The sequence below is a fragment of the Mycteria americana genome, chromosome 9 (assembly GCF_035582795.1).
Source record: "Mycteria americana isolate JAX WOST 10 ecotype Jacksonville Zoo and Gardens chromosome 9, USCA_MyAme_1.0, whole genome shotgun sequence".
Taxonomy (NCBI): Eukaryota; Metazoa; Chordata; class Aves; order Ciconiiformes; family Ciconiidae; genus Mycteria; species Mycteria americana.
The window spans coordinates 22736786-22751648 of record NC_134373.1 but is presented as its reverse complement, the minus strand read 5'-3'; the positions used below and the strand labels follow the sequence as shown (position 1 = coordinate 22751648).

Sequence of the window (14863 nt, the reverse complement as noted above, 5' to 3'; positions counted from 1 at the left end):
TACATGACTGTCACTGATGCTAAAGTTATAAAAGATTATTTTAAAACAAGTTGAAAGAATAAGGACTGAGTTCATCAGATCTTTAACATAGGAAGAATGAATGACAGTGAAAAGAGGGACAGGTGAATATGAATGTAAACTATGCGTATGGAATATGGTTGGTTTTTTTTTAAACATGTGGGACATATTTTTTCCATAGTGCCCATACAGAGCTTTCAGTAACCTGGAGTCAATCCCCATTTAAAGATAAATCATGTTGTCTCTCAAAATAAACACAACAAAATGTGGAAAGAGACTGTAAGTCTTTGTCTTTAAGAAACACAGGTGTGAAGGTGATGTAGCCAAGTATTTTTTATACCTAATACAAATAGCAAGTATTTCTAATGCAGGTGAGGGAAAAGAAAATGTTAAAAGCTAAAAACATGAGTATTCACTATGAAGTTAAATGTAGTACAAGCAAATCGGAAGGCCTTTCAGAGTTTCATGTCTTGTAAAACAAATGTTGTTCCTGTAAAGCCCATGTCAATCTAAAGAAAGAAGAATAGAAGAGAATATTTGTCTAAAGTGCTTCTCAGTTGCATTTTAGTGTCATTTTCAAAGATAAACGTATTTCTCAAAGAAAGTCACAGATGCCTACATTATTAAATTGCCTTTTATGGAAAATTTTGGAAAAGTTCTTTATGTCTATTGTGCGCTAGTTATCTCATTTTGGAACTGGCGGGCTTTGCATATCCAAGTTTGCTAAACACAATATAATATTATTTATAGTGTTTCCAGTAAGGGGAAAAAAGATTTTCTGAAGCATTAAAATCAAGTCCACACGCCATTATCTGCAATGAAAACAGACTGGAAGAAGCTCTCTTTCCCAGACTGAGGAAGAATTTAATTCTACTGCTTCTGAAGCTCGGTGTGCCACCTGTGACCGGCTCTCCCAGAACTGCTCAATGTGCACACTGCACAAACACATGGAGCCAGTTCAGGTGCTGCATCTGGGTCTGCCTGACCCAGTAAGACATTTTGGAACCAGAAGTGCTGGCAGGGCATGGCAGGCATGCTCAAACTAGCTTCATTTCAGCACATTACTACACATGTTGTCTCCTGTTTGGCATCTCTAGAAGGCACATTCTGGCAGCACTCCAGAGCCGGTGTCACCTTGCTGGACCTGAGCTGGCCTGGTCTATACCAATTTTTTTCTCTGCCCGTAGTATCCATAACCCAGGCACTTACATACAAAACCAGGCTGCACACAATGCATGCACAATTCTTTCTTATTTACAGAAATTTTTAGCAAGTGACTTCAGAGATATTGTCTACAGTCAGTAGACAGTAAGTATTTAATTCCTCAGTAAGTATTTAATTCCTCTGAAATAAGGAGGAGCTTACTCATTCATCATTGAAGTAATCTTCAGAACTTGCAAAAAGAAAAAAGTCCCGTTCTACATAAACAGAAAGGGGAACTACGCCAGGAAGCAACACCTGAGAATAATGACTGGACAACCGTCACATGTCTGGGTAGCTGGAATCTTGTCCCAAAGAAGGTTTAGTTCCTTTGTGCCAATGCGTTAGTCTTAAGTGACAAGCAGAACCAGCCTAGGAAGTAAGGCATAATACTTTTCTCCAGCATTGAAAATGAGGCATGTGAAAAAGAAAACGTTACAAAAACTAAACAAATAGATAGCACCAAAAATTTGTTAAGTCAACTCTAATTCTATTTTTGTTAGCTTTATCATTTGCTGGCATCCCAGCACACACAGATAATATTGCCTGTCTTTTTGTACATTAGAATATTTTTAATTGCTATGTAATTAAAAACTGTGGTAGGAAAAGGAGACCTACCTTCAGCTGACCTTGCCTTTTGATCCCTTCAATTTCAGCTAAACCTAAAGGTAGGAGGAGAGCCATGAGAATCATGGCAGCAAACATGACTACAGACCTCAAATTTCAGGGAAAGAAGTATTTTTGTAATGGAGAAAGATAACTGTTAGGATCACCACTGAGTGAAAAGATGCAGTATGAATTTGACTATATTGCTACCGAGTCCATGCAAGGGGAGAGATATTACAAATGTAAATCCAGAATATAGTAGGGCTCCTAAGATTTGCAGTTTGCAGAACTGCTTGTTTTTGCAGAACTGCTTTGTTTTCTGTCAGACATAGCATATTCTTAGTTTACATCTATTTGTTGGGCACGTCTGCTGCCTCCAGTCACTGCAGTGATGGGGACCTAATCTACCTGTAATGAATCAGCAGATACCATGTATCGGAGAAAAGAAAGGGGAGGAAAAATTGTTTTCTTAATGACATCCTTGTTAGAGGGATGTAAACTGACTACATCACAATCTAGATTAGGCTAGACTAGCACTGATGTTATCTAAAAGTAAACTTCTTAAATGCACAGATTTTAATTTTGCTGCACTTAGAAACATTAAATAGTAATTTGCCTCAACTTCTGCTGGTATTTCAGATTATCAGTAGTTATTCAGAAACTCAACTGCCATTGCAAAGCAGTTCCACCTTCTCCTGACTTGAGTAGTGTATTTTTCAACCAACATCATTATTTTGGATTTTTTCTTCTAACCTTTTTACTGGGTCACCATCTGTTATAGCAGCTGCATATTTTGTGTGAAGTAGGTAGGACACTAGTTTGGTATTTAGGAGCATGCACCTGTGAGAACCCAGTGTCCCCTGCTGAGCAAAGACCTTAGCTGAGCGTGGAGTCAGTGAGCAGAGTACCACCTCCTGAACCACCGCTATTACTCCCTGCAACCCCGGGGCATTCTGTTGTTCTTGAAACCAACTGGCATCAGCTGTATGAAGGACATTAGAAATAATGGTAAGCAATAATGAAATATTTACAAATGTATAATTTAGACAGGGATGTTCAGCACAATGGGCATGCCAAAGTGCTTCCAGTTTTGGAAGCATTAAGGTTAATCAAATATGAGGTTTGACTCTGCAGTTCTTACTCAATAAAGACTATAGATGTTTTTCCTTAAAAGTTATCATAAGATTCGTCTTGAATATCTTAGAAGAATAGACACACAGAATGATCTGAAAAAGTAAAAGAATTCAGTAAGCTTTCAGTAAGAAGCACAGATTTAACAATATCAGTAAAATACACATGCTAAAGGAATGCTTAACGTTTAACAGATTATGGTAGAATAAATCTGTCCAAAGCCTACTGGGAAGGTAGCAGTAATACCATTGATTTAGGATGTACTGGACATATTTTTGCAGCAAGTGTCCGTAAGGGAGACAATAATTATTCTTTGTGCAAATAAGGTGATGGGAAGGGAATTGATTGCTATTACCTCATTACATAAAATTATGGCTTGTTTGAGAAGATAGCAGTTTGGGGTTTCAGGTACCAGTTAAAACTACTTTTTGCTGGCTAGTAGTAGCTTGTGATAGGATTGGAAGGATTTACTTTTTAGAAACATCACAAAATTAAAACCAACCAGCCACAAAAACATCTCTTCTCCCTCTCCCTGCCCTTCTTTTAACTTGAGATAACCGGTGTGTAACAGACTTCACCAGCAGCTTACAGTCTTAACCACTTTCTCAACAACCTTGATCAACAAGTAGATACAGTTACAGCTGTATATGCCAGCAATATATATGGAGAATGAGTTACCCTTATGCAGAAGTCTGTCTCATATATTTTTACAGATATATGAACAATGTGTATATATAAAAAGTATATATTTCCAAAGATATATACATAAATAAAAAATATATAAATTATATACATTTGTATATATTACTAATAGTAGTTAACTTTTCAGCAGATCAGGAAATCAGCTTGACTCTACAGCACCTCATGATATGCCAACCTGCTTTTAATAATAGAAAAAAAATGCAGCTTTCCACTCACGTGTACAAATTAAGAGGACTTCACTGCATCTGGAAGCATTCAAATGACTGCTATGAGAGCTAGTTGCAAGTGTGTCAAATCAATACCATGCAGCAAGGGGACTAGTTCTGCTTCAGGCACCTATGGACCACATTCGGTGACAAGTCTGGAACTTTTTGATAGCTGCAGTTTTTTCATAGAAATTATCTATTCACATGAATAATCAGTTTCCTTGGTGATATTCCTTTTTTTAGTAAGAACTCATCAGAAGAAAGCCCCTTTTTGTTTTAGCTGCTTTTTCAAATAGTTTCAAATTAGTTCATGACTCCACACAGACTTATTTCATCTGCAGGATGACAAAAGCTTTCTTGATCGCATGAATGTAATTTTCTGTTAATGAGAACTCTTGAGGTTTCTAACACGAGCAGCAAATTTACAAAAATTATTTTTTTTTTTTTAAGATTCATTCCATGAAATACTACTAAATTAGGTCAGGCATGAAAGTTTCAGGCTCATATCTCTGGAAAGAACGTAGCTGTTATCATTCACTAGTAATAATGTATTTTAATAACATTCAGCTTAAATCTCTAAGCATCCCTGTTTGCCTCTATTTCAAACTACTGTTGTGTAAATGAAATACTAGTCCTGTTTTTCAGATAAAGCTAAAAGTGAGTCCTGTGACTAAACTACGCTGGATGTGCTTTAAAGAAAAGTTTCACTACATATTTTATAGAGCTATTAATACAATTATAAAAAAAATCAATAGTGATTTATGCTGCTTCTTAATATTATTGATTTTTTTAGTGCAAAGAGTAGGTCATATTAGGCACAATATATTTTCTAGTTTCATTACTGAAAATGGCCTTTTTCTGTCTTTGAATAGCCAATGCTCCAAAAAGAGAAGCAAAAAGATATTTTTTTCAAAATGTTACTTTCCTATCACAGTTTTAATTTTCATTTAGAGTCCTGAAGAGTTTATATGGTGCATCTAGCCATAATTTCTCTCTTACTATTGCACATACCTTGCAAAAATTGATCAACAAACTTATTTTTCTATAAAATAAATAATAAAAGTCCATCATTATTTGCCCATTATGCTATGAAGATTTCAGTGAACTGTATATAGCAGCCTTGTGATCATAATCACTGTTCATGGGAAACACAAAAATTATGTTTAAAAAAACTCAGCCCTCATTTGTAATATGTAATCAGTGTTAGATTGATTTTCCTCTGGTGGGATAATATTTAAAATAGGTTTTACAAGATTTCATTGACCAGCTGGCATTTTATTTGCCATCCACAGGGGTTTTTCCTCTGTCTTCAAGTGTAACAGAAGTGATTTTAATTAGTATTTCATTAGTATTAGTAATTTAATCTTTATGAGATAATTGCAGGATGACTCTTAGGATGACTGATAAGAATTCAGGTGTAAAACTGGTACCATTGGAGCAGAGGTGGTTTGACTCTGCTGGAGTTTGAGCTATCAAATTCCTCCATGGAGAAGTAGAGACTACTAGAAAATCAAGGTTTTTCTGCTGCTAGAAAATTATGGGAAATAATTTAAAAAGCAAAGAGAAGTGCCCTCCTTAGCTGATTTCTGTTTCATATAACTTTTTAAACTCTAGATTAATTTAAACTGTTATTTCAGGATGCAGAAGACTTGGTGATGGGGGAAAGCACGTGAAAGAGAAACTAAGCAACAAAAGGCAAAGGTCAGGTAGAACGAATCATTAGATTTATTAAGAAAGAAGGCTGAATTCCCTTGTGCAGGTTGTTCCTCTCAAATAAATTCTTCCTTCAATTTGATTTTGTGGTGCTGCAGTACTGATACTAGGCTAGACTCTAGACTAGACATGAGTAGCATCAGGAAATCCAGTGGTAACTCTTGAAGGTTACTGAGTTACACTGTCCTCCTTATGAATATTTGGAGAATACGTGCCTGATCTTCATTATCTAAACTCCTATGTCTCAACTCTGTATTTCTCAGAGCGACAGCTGCAGCATCATTCAAGGCTGGTAGGTAGTACTGGATTTTGTAAAATCCAGTTGTAAAACCTGAAAGTTTAGTGCCAGAGATTTGAGTCGCTGTTCTTTAGGTCTGTCCTTGTACTCATCAAACAAAGAATATTCTAGAGATGTTGATACAAAACAGGAAACCTCTTACTACAGCTTTCAACTCATTAAAGGTTTTCCCAGTTGGCAGTATGGGAATAAAAGCTCTTATAAATGGATTGCGGGGGGGGGGGGGGGGGAGAGAAATACAAGGAGAAAGTTATATGAATTAATGAAGAGTGTATGAAGTTCATCAATTCTAAATAGTTGACATGCTGAATAAACTTATTTAAGAAAGTATGCTGTCTTCCAGGAGATAGGGGGATCAGAATATAATGTAGAACCTGTAAAGCAGCTATTGAAATAATACAAATAAGGAAAAGCTTCAGAAATTTTAATATTCAATATCTTGTCAACATTTGCACTAATTTTAAGCTGCTAAAATAAATAATTAATGAAGTTCCTGAACTTCTGAGAATTAGTTTTGTAAAGGCATGAACATAGTTCCATGAAATCGCTGAAAAATGAGTGTAGAGAGAAGATGAAAGCAGCAGCATCAGTCTTTCTTCTAATTTGAAACCTGAACAATTTAGTGCTACCTGCCATTGTCCATACGTTTGCACCAGCTGGTGGTATTGTTCAGACTTGCGCTATGATTCATACGCAGAGCACACTCAAAAACTGTGTAAGTCAAAGAGATTGTTACTTCTCTTGTAGTGTCCTACTAACAAACTAGGGGAAAGATGGCATATGTAATCAGTTAACTCTGTGTTATGCCAGGGGTGTCAACTGAACAAATTTATGATTTTTTTCTGTGCTGAATTAGAACAGTGTTATTTCCACAAGTCTCTGCTACTTACACAAAGGCAGAAAGTACTGGCAACTATTTGGAACTTTTAAATTGTGATTTACAAGAAAGTTACCTAGAGTGCTTGTTTGGGAAGTTCTTCACATCTTTATTCCCCAGTCTCCTGTGTTCATTATTCATTGTATTTCTACTCATTCTTTGTTATTAGTTATCATCTCCTAATAGTCCCGTTTGTGGACTTCATGTCAGTAGGCAAGAACATTTGCCATTTTGGCTCCTTCTTTTTGTTTTAGTCTTTTTTTCTTTGTTTTCATCCTTTAAGATCTTAACCAGAAAATGTTTTAAATATGTTCAGGTCAACAACAGAAAAAGAATATTCCTCATTTGAATAGTTTTTGGCTGAATGATGAGTAAGTGACACTTATACCATAAAAAGATCTGAAGCAGTCTGCATGCCATCCCATAATTATTAAAGTAGAGCTGAAGTTCTGTGTTTATAAGTTGTAACTACCTGAATTAAGTGTTATCAATTAAATTCTTTTATTTTAAGAAACTTGTAAGAGTTGAAAAAAAATCACTCGTACACTGCAAAAATAGGTCCAGCCATGATTAATGCAACATTGTGTTTATGAATGGATAAATAATTCATTATTCAGTGAAATAAGTGGTCTGACTGAATATTCATAGATATTCTGTTACATGCAAATTAAGTAAACGTAAATTGATCCTTAGGGTAATGTTACCAATATGGCTATGTTTTATAGTGTCTACGTGAGAAGATAAATTTGTAAGGAAAAGAACAAGGTGAGGTCAAGCTGTGGAAAGGACAATCAAAACCTCTGAGAGGGCAAATGAAATGGAATTTCAGCATTCTCACATCCGGACAAGAAGGAGAGATTTTGTTCATCTTTTTGATGGCATTTCTTTAAAAATCTCACAGTTGCCTGAAAATGCGGTTCTTAATGGTACCTGAATATGATGGTGACAATAGTGCTATCTTAAATTAACACACCAACAGTTTAGGGTTGTATATGAGGAGCTCAGATGCCTTGGAGCTGGTTGATTACTGAAATATCCTCCTGTTAAAATGTCAGAAAGAAGCCGCATTATGTACATCCTTTGACCCTTTAGGAACTTTCTTACGTTGGATAACTTCATCGTCATTTGCAAGAGAAATGTGATTTTTTCTCTTTCATCCTTTAATGCAATTGTATGAATAGAAAGATTACATATATACACAGTTCTCAAGGTCCTATTTAATTTGTTTGGAAAGGTCTATATACAACTGATTATGAATGACATAAGACACATTACCAAGCAGGCAACCATTACTTTTGACTTGACAGAACAATTGGGGAAAGGGGGAATCTGGTGGGGGGTTTGTTTTGGTTTTTCTTTTTTCTTATTTTGACACTAATACTAATTTAATATACAGTGCTCAGTATTCCTTAGTTATTCCACAGATAACATCTGTGAAAATCCCAGATCACCCCTGGATGACCCAAAGAGGACAGGACACACCAGATTTCATATTCCTGGTCTTTTTAAACCAAAGCCTGAGCAGTTTTAGAATGAAATGAAATGTAGCACCTTCTGTGAACTGCATAAGAAGTAAGGGGGGGAGGGTAAAGCCTCTTGCTTTCTTTAGTATCTCCTTTTTATGACATATTTCTCCCTCTGTAAAAAGCATTTACATTTTGAGAAACCAGAAGTCAAGTCATTTTCTATAAACACATACTGGTAGGGAGGTGTGAACTCCTTTGACATCGTTGTGATCCTGTTTGAATGTCAGTGGTTAAAAGTTCACTGCTACCATTCTGAATCCTATAAGGAAAACTGAAGTCAAAGAGAAGCAGCAGACAGAAAAGTTCAAAGGGGGAAAAAGGGGGAGGGAGAATGAGGGAAAGCAATAGAGAGCTCTCAAGTAAAGCATGGTCAATGGGAAGACTCAAGAAGAAACGGGGAGGTAACAAGGTGGTAATGACTCACATTCTTAATTCTCAATGAAATGTGGATACCTGCTATATAGGTTATCCTTCTATTCCTGTCTATTCATATAGGTCAACTCCTATGCTGGTCTGCCTTCCCTGTGAGTAGGATGGAGAAGTTTTTGACTCCCCTGGAAGTAGCAAAGTTTTCTATTAAAGAGAATCTTTAAATAGTGTATTTTTAATTTTTTTATATATATATTATACATATTATATGTATATGTGTATAGAATCATAGAATTATTTAGGTTGGAAAAGACCTTTAAGATCATCAAGGACAACCATTAACCTAGCACTGCCAAGTCCACCACTAAACCATGTCCCTAAGCACCACATCTACTTGTCTTATATACCACCAGGGGATGGTGACTCAAGCACTTCCCTGGGCAGCCTGTTCCAATGCTTGACAACCCTTTCAGGGAAGAAATTTTTCCTAATATCCAATCTAAACCTCCCCTGGCACAACTTGAGGTCATTTCCTCTTGTCCTATAGCTTCTTACTTGGGAGAAGAGACCGACCCCCACCGTGCTACACCCTCCTTTCAGGTAGTTGTAGAGAGCGATAAGGTCTCCCCTCAGCCTCCTTTTCTTCAGGCTAAACAACCCCAGTTCCCTCGGGCGCTCCTCATAAGACTTGCATATATATGTACACATACATATAATATACATATGTATATGTAATGTATTTTGTATGGATATATGCATATATAAAGAGCCAGATAGTCTTACTTTTATTAACTGCTGCCCTTTTAGAATGCTGAGTTGTTGCCTGAGACTATTGCCCTGTCTCAGGACCTATTTTTTAAGACAAAATCTAGATAACAAATAACAGGTAGCAACTTCTATGTATGTACACTGGCAGTTTTAGGGTAATGTAGAGCTAAAGAAAAGTTTGTACTTTGTAGACTTTATTCTGAAAACAATGCAAATGCAAGTCTAAAACATATTGCTGGAATTCACATGCTAATTACATACTATTTTATGTTATAATACATTAGTATTTATTTAGTGTGATCTTTATTTATATTATGTTCTTTATGATTCACGTGTTCTTATAGTACCAATTTCTAATACTACAGAGGTGATACATTTTACAAGCTTGAAAGAGACCATGATTTCTGCAAACTAACAAAATAATGTTAATTTAAAAGAAATAGTCTATTACATGTTATTTTATTTTATAACAAAGAGTGGACCCCTATGGTGGATAAATCACTTTTCTACATACATTTCCAAGGTAGTATGTAGCTCTCAGAGTGCCTACTGAGTGTAACACTGCCAGCTCCTGGTTATCAGAATTATTTCTTCAGGTGAATTAGCAGGGAAGTGAAAAAATCACTGACACTTCTATGTCCTCTGTTTGGCACTAAGTGTAACAATTCTGTTCACCGTGGACTTTATGACGTGGAGTCATAAATCTAATAATCAGCAAAACTGAATTCTCGAACAGCTGTAAGTTAGGCTGAAAGAAGAGGTCTTCCAAAGAGTTGAGCTCCCTCTAGTTGTTGGATATGCACTCAACTGTGTTTAATCTAAACTAGAGGCTAATTGGCTAACTGGAAACAGCAAAAAAACCCCCATCATGTCTCAAAGGCTTTTAGTCCAAAGAGCCGTAATGCTTGATGGAGTGGTAAATGAGTGTGAGGGCATTAGGGTGATTTTATACTTTCCATATTTCAAAGGGGAGTGGAGTTCTTCGCTTGACTGGAGAGGCAAGACCTCTCAAGCTGAAAAAGGAGGCCTCAGTAGAGATAAAGTTGAGAACTTCAGCTGTATGTCATTTGAACGGATTGAAACTGTCTTTTTTAGCTTGGTTTAAAGAGACTAAACTTTAACCTACAGTGCCCCCCAAAAGAAAGCAATGCTGTATTCTATGTAACTATGTAACTATGGAGGGTTAAATCACATTGAAATCAGCTGACTTACTCTTCAAGTGGGAGACAGTAATGTTATTTTTTTCAATGTTTACTGTAAAGTATGTGAACCAATCCATTGCTTGTCTAATTTCTTAAATTATTTTAGAGGTTGAGAATAGCATTTTAATTACATTCCTCATTTACCTAATTTTGTTAATAAAATATTAAAATCTTACTGTGACTGATACTGCAACGATATGAGAGCATTTAGCATCAAATATCACTTCATTAAAAGCAAGATTTAATTTCATAGTCCTCCTGTGTCTCACAGTAAGCAACAAAAATACTAGAGAATCAGTAATAACAAAAGGTATTGATTCAGGTTTCACATTTTCTTCTAGCATGTGGCAAATGCTACTTGCATTATATAATACCAGAAGACAAGAGGTAAAGCAAGTATAGTTTCTTCATATTTAGATCTGCCAGTCTAAAATAAATTATTTTTATAAAAAGTTATTTTTAGAAAACAAACAGCATTAGACAAAGTAGCTTAATACAGAAGCCTCAAGCTGACATTCACCAGCCTCTACCAGAACAAAAGGTAATTCTAGCTTTCTCTGCTTACTGTTGAAAGTTTGCAGAGCCATCCAATGGCTACGTCTACCGTTAGAGCTTGTAATACTTCTCCAACTGCAAAAATGTCTTAGTAATTTTTGCATCTACTTTTTAGAATTTCTAGACCTAGCTGAGTTTGGTCTTTTGGGAAATTGGGCCCTGTAATTATGTTGTTTTCATGTGAGAGTGATTCTCGGAATCCAGATACCCCCCGCTGTCTTGTCTAACATTGTACATGACCCAAACTCTCTCTCTTCAGAAGCCTTCCTGTGGATTGTTTTTGGGTCTGCCTTTACACTATTGACAGTTACTTCTGTGTCACTCATTTATTCTAAAACAGAGCCTAAAAATGAAAGGTTGCTATCTATGGAGAGACTCATCAGGACTCTGATGATGAACAGCAGCTTCTTTCATTTTCTTTACATTAGCACATAAAGCTGTTGAGGGTGACAACGGAAAGTTAGAATTGGCTGGCAGGTTGGTTAGAGGAAGAGGAACCCTACAATACACATAGCAGTGATTTTGTCAAATATCGTATAAAAAGTAGAGCAATGCATGTAGCAGTGAACATGAGATAATGATACACATTCATATGGTAAACATGTATGTAAATTTACTTAATTAAAAGAGAATAATTTGAAGTCACTGGAAAAACTGATGGAGTATAGTAGCTGTGAAGACTTTTTCCTGTTTCTTGACTGAGACAGCTTTGGCTGGCTGGACATAATATAGCACCATGTATGCCAGCTAGGTACAAGATTGTTGCTAACTCTGGAAAATTGCTTGTTCTGCAGAAAGCAAGCTAGATGATAAGTAGTGCGGTATGAATTTAGTTGCTTGAAAAATGAAAACTGGTTTGGGAACTCTGATACACAGATTTCAAGATCGCCAATGAAGAAAAAATCATGGTAGATGCCCAGATGTCTTGATTTAAACTTGGCTCATCTCGCAAATCTGGTACTGGCATCAGTGTGTTATGATTTCACTCAATAAATGTGTAACAAGTACTACGAGGAAATAAGCTGGAGGGTTTTGGAACAGAACAGTTCAATGAGGCCATAGAGGGAAGAATAACCTCAGGTAGAAGAGTTAGTAATAGTTGCAAGTAACTTCTTCCTGGCCAGTCTAAAGTCTGAAATATTTGCCTGTCTCATTCATCTTGGGAGAGATATAGGACATAAAATCTATTTTTTTACATTTTGCTAACACTCGAGTATTAGATAATGTACATGAAGATCTAAACAATAAATGGCTTTTGATACTGGGTTGTAGGGGGCTGAGGTTTTCTTCACAAAAATACTTGTCTAAAAAAATACAAAAGGCAAAAATGGAATCAGTCTGAATTCCTTTTTGACATAAAAGAAAGAGATTACTCATTTAAATTACATTTTCGAAAAGTAATCCACAATAAACTGCTACTTAGAACACTAACATGCCAGTTAAATATAACTGATTACTGTAATCCCTTATATTAACTTGGTGACTATGTGTTTTGTAATAAACATAAGATTTAAAAGTAGTGAGAATGCCAAAAGAATCTCTGCCAGTAAAATAAGAACTGGTGCTCAGAATCCATAAAAGTTTTCTTTAGTTAAGTGGTAATTTTCTGATAATATCCACATTTTATAGCATGTGTATGTCAGAGTGTCCTGATACATCTTAATTTTTCATGTAATTATACCTTATTTCATTTAGCACAGGGATACTTTGTGGAATGAAAAAGAATGAGAAAATGTCACTGTAGAAAGCCTGCAATCTCAAGATTCACCTGCAGAAATAATACTGGCAGCTTTGCTACTAGTCTACTTTCAACATCTTCCGTCCAAAAAAGACTGCAATGTATTTCCCATACAGAAATACTCCATGGTGCTAGCTGAAAAACAAGACCAAAATCCCAAAACATCTACCTGTTAAGCTCTGTCTTTATAACTATATGCCTTCCTTTGCTTCTTTTTACTAGCTGTTATTGTACTTTTACCTCTCAAGAGAAATTATCCAAAGTCTTAATTTCTTCCACCCCGAGTTTTAACTGTTAGTTTAACCATTGCACCAGTCCTGATTCTAAACCCAAATTCTGATGTTCTTTTAAAATAATCAAAGTTCAGTGGATTTTCATGTTTAGAGACGCTTCACAGGAGACACCAAAAATGGTACTGATTTAGGCTACAATTTCATGACAGGGGCAGTGCATGTAAATTGTGTGTCAGGTTTGTTTGAGTACCAAAGTCATCCACAGTCGTGCATTGCTTGAATATGCATCACCAAGGCAGTTTGATACAAGGTGGCTTTTCGATGGCAGAGGAGGCTATTCGAGAGCAAGTGACAATAATTTGTTCCAAATGGCGCTGAAGTCCGCATGTTGTGGGTACATATCACAGCCTCAGCATTAGACTCAAAGAGGCATTGGATTCACTAGTGTCCCTGCTAGGCTGACATCTAAAATGTTTCTCTGCCCCATTGTCTACTAATAAAATCCTTAAGTGCTTGAGTATTTTTCAGAAGGAAGATGAGAATAATAAATACCCTGAGGTTTGGGGGGATTTGCATGGAAACAACCAAGTTCTAACTCTTGCTTCAGTTGATATTTAGCTATTAATGCAAAGTCCACCAGCTTCCAGAGGTCCATTTCAGAATACTAACGCTACAGTACACTGGTAATCTGATATTCTGGCAGATACAATATACACATTTCCAGCCTCCTCGAGATTAGGCAGGGAGCTAAATCCTAAATTTGGACCTATTTTTTCTAACTCCTTCTTAATGGCTCTGATCATTGGATTAATTGATATGAAGCTGCTCAGGTGTTTTTTGAGCAAGTACAATGTCTGGCTTAGACCCAGCTTAGGGGGAATGCTCAGCATTCTGAATTCTTGGTGGAAATGGGTACCTTTCTTCAGCACAGAATTAAGTGTCAACATGTCTAGGACGTGATGGACTTGGGCCTCCATTTCCATCCTGTGAATGCAAGTGGCTACCTACAGACTGGTTACTGTAGCAATCATTTCTAAGCATCTTGCAGTCCCTGTGGATACCATAGAAAAAACTTGGTACTGATTTCAGGACTGTGATTTCCACTAGGGATCAGGGAACTAAGGAATATACGCTCCCTGCAATTCAATCGATGTTTTAGTAATACCAAAAAAAGTCTATATTTCATTTCTCTGTATTTTTCAAAGGATATTTTGCTTGCCAGATTTTTCTCTTGTCTGTTCATCACCTTCTAATATCCATTATGTAAAATTGCTAAGTACAAAACTAGAAATATTTCTTGTCGACATTTAGTAGAGCTGAGCAAATACTTCACAAAAGTGAATAATTTATTTAATAGCTTTTAATCTCTTTGCTCACAATTGTCTGTGAATATATTACTTTCCTCAAAATATAGGTTTTATTCATTTTTTCTGCTAAGATGCAGCTGTACAATGTAATATAAGATGTAACTAAAGTATATTTACATTGATTTATGTGCTTGACGTTACCGTCTGACTATGCAGAGCTAAATTAAAAAAGAGGGTATTAGGAAAAGTAATCTGGAAACAAATCAGTGGTTGGAGATAGGAAATGTTTTGTGACTTTGTGATATTAAAAAAATAATGACTGGGCAGGTAGAAGGAAAAATATCAAGAATTGGAAATAAACATTAATTTTAGTGAACATCTACTTAAGGACTGACTAGTCAGCGTGCAGATATT

General features: G+C 36.1%; 1 protein-coding gene across 10 annotated transcripts in view; it reads left to right on the top strand.

Annotated features, from left to right (window-relative positions):
* The window catches only part of B3GALT1 (beta-1,3-galactosyltransferase 1), a 225931-nt gene that overhangs the window by 38251 nt on the left and 172817 nt on the right, over positions 1-14863 (top strand). For 6 of the 10 annotated variants that reach the window (XR_012777093.1, XR_012777092.1, XR_012777091.1 and 3 more), the window contains one exon: positions 5501-5564. The exons of 3 other annotated variants lie outside the window; for them this stretch is intronic. The gene's annotated coding sequence lies outside the window, so the exon portion shown is untranslated. Of the gene's footprint in view, positions 1-2634; positions 2833-5500; positions 5565-14863 lie in introns of those variants that run through there. One more of the 10 variants, XM_075511760.1, reaches the window with a different exon arrangement.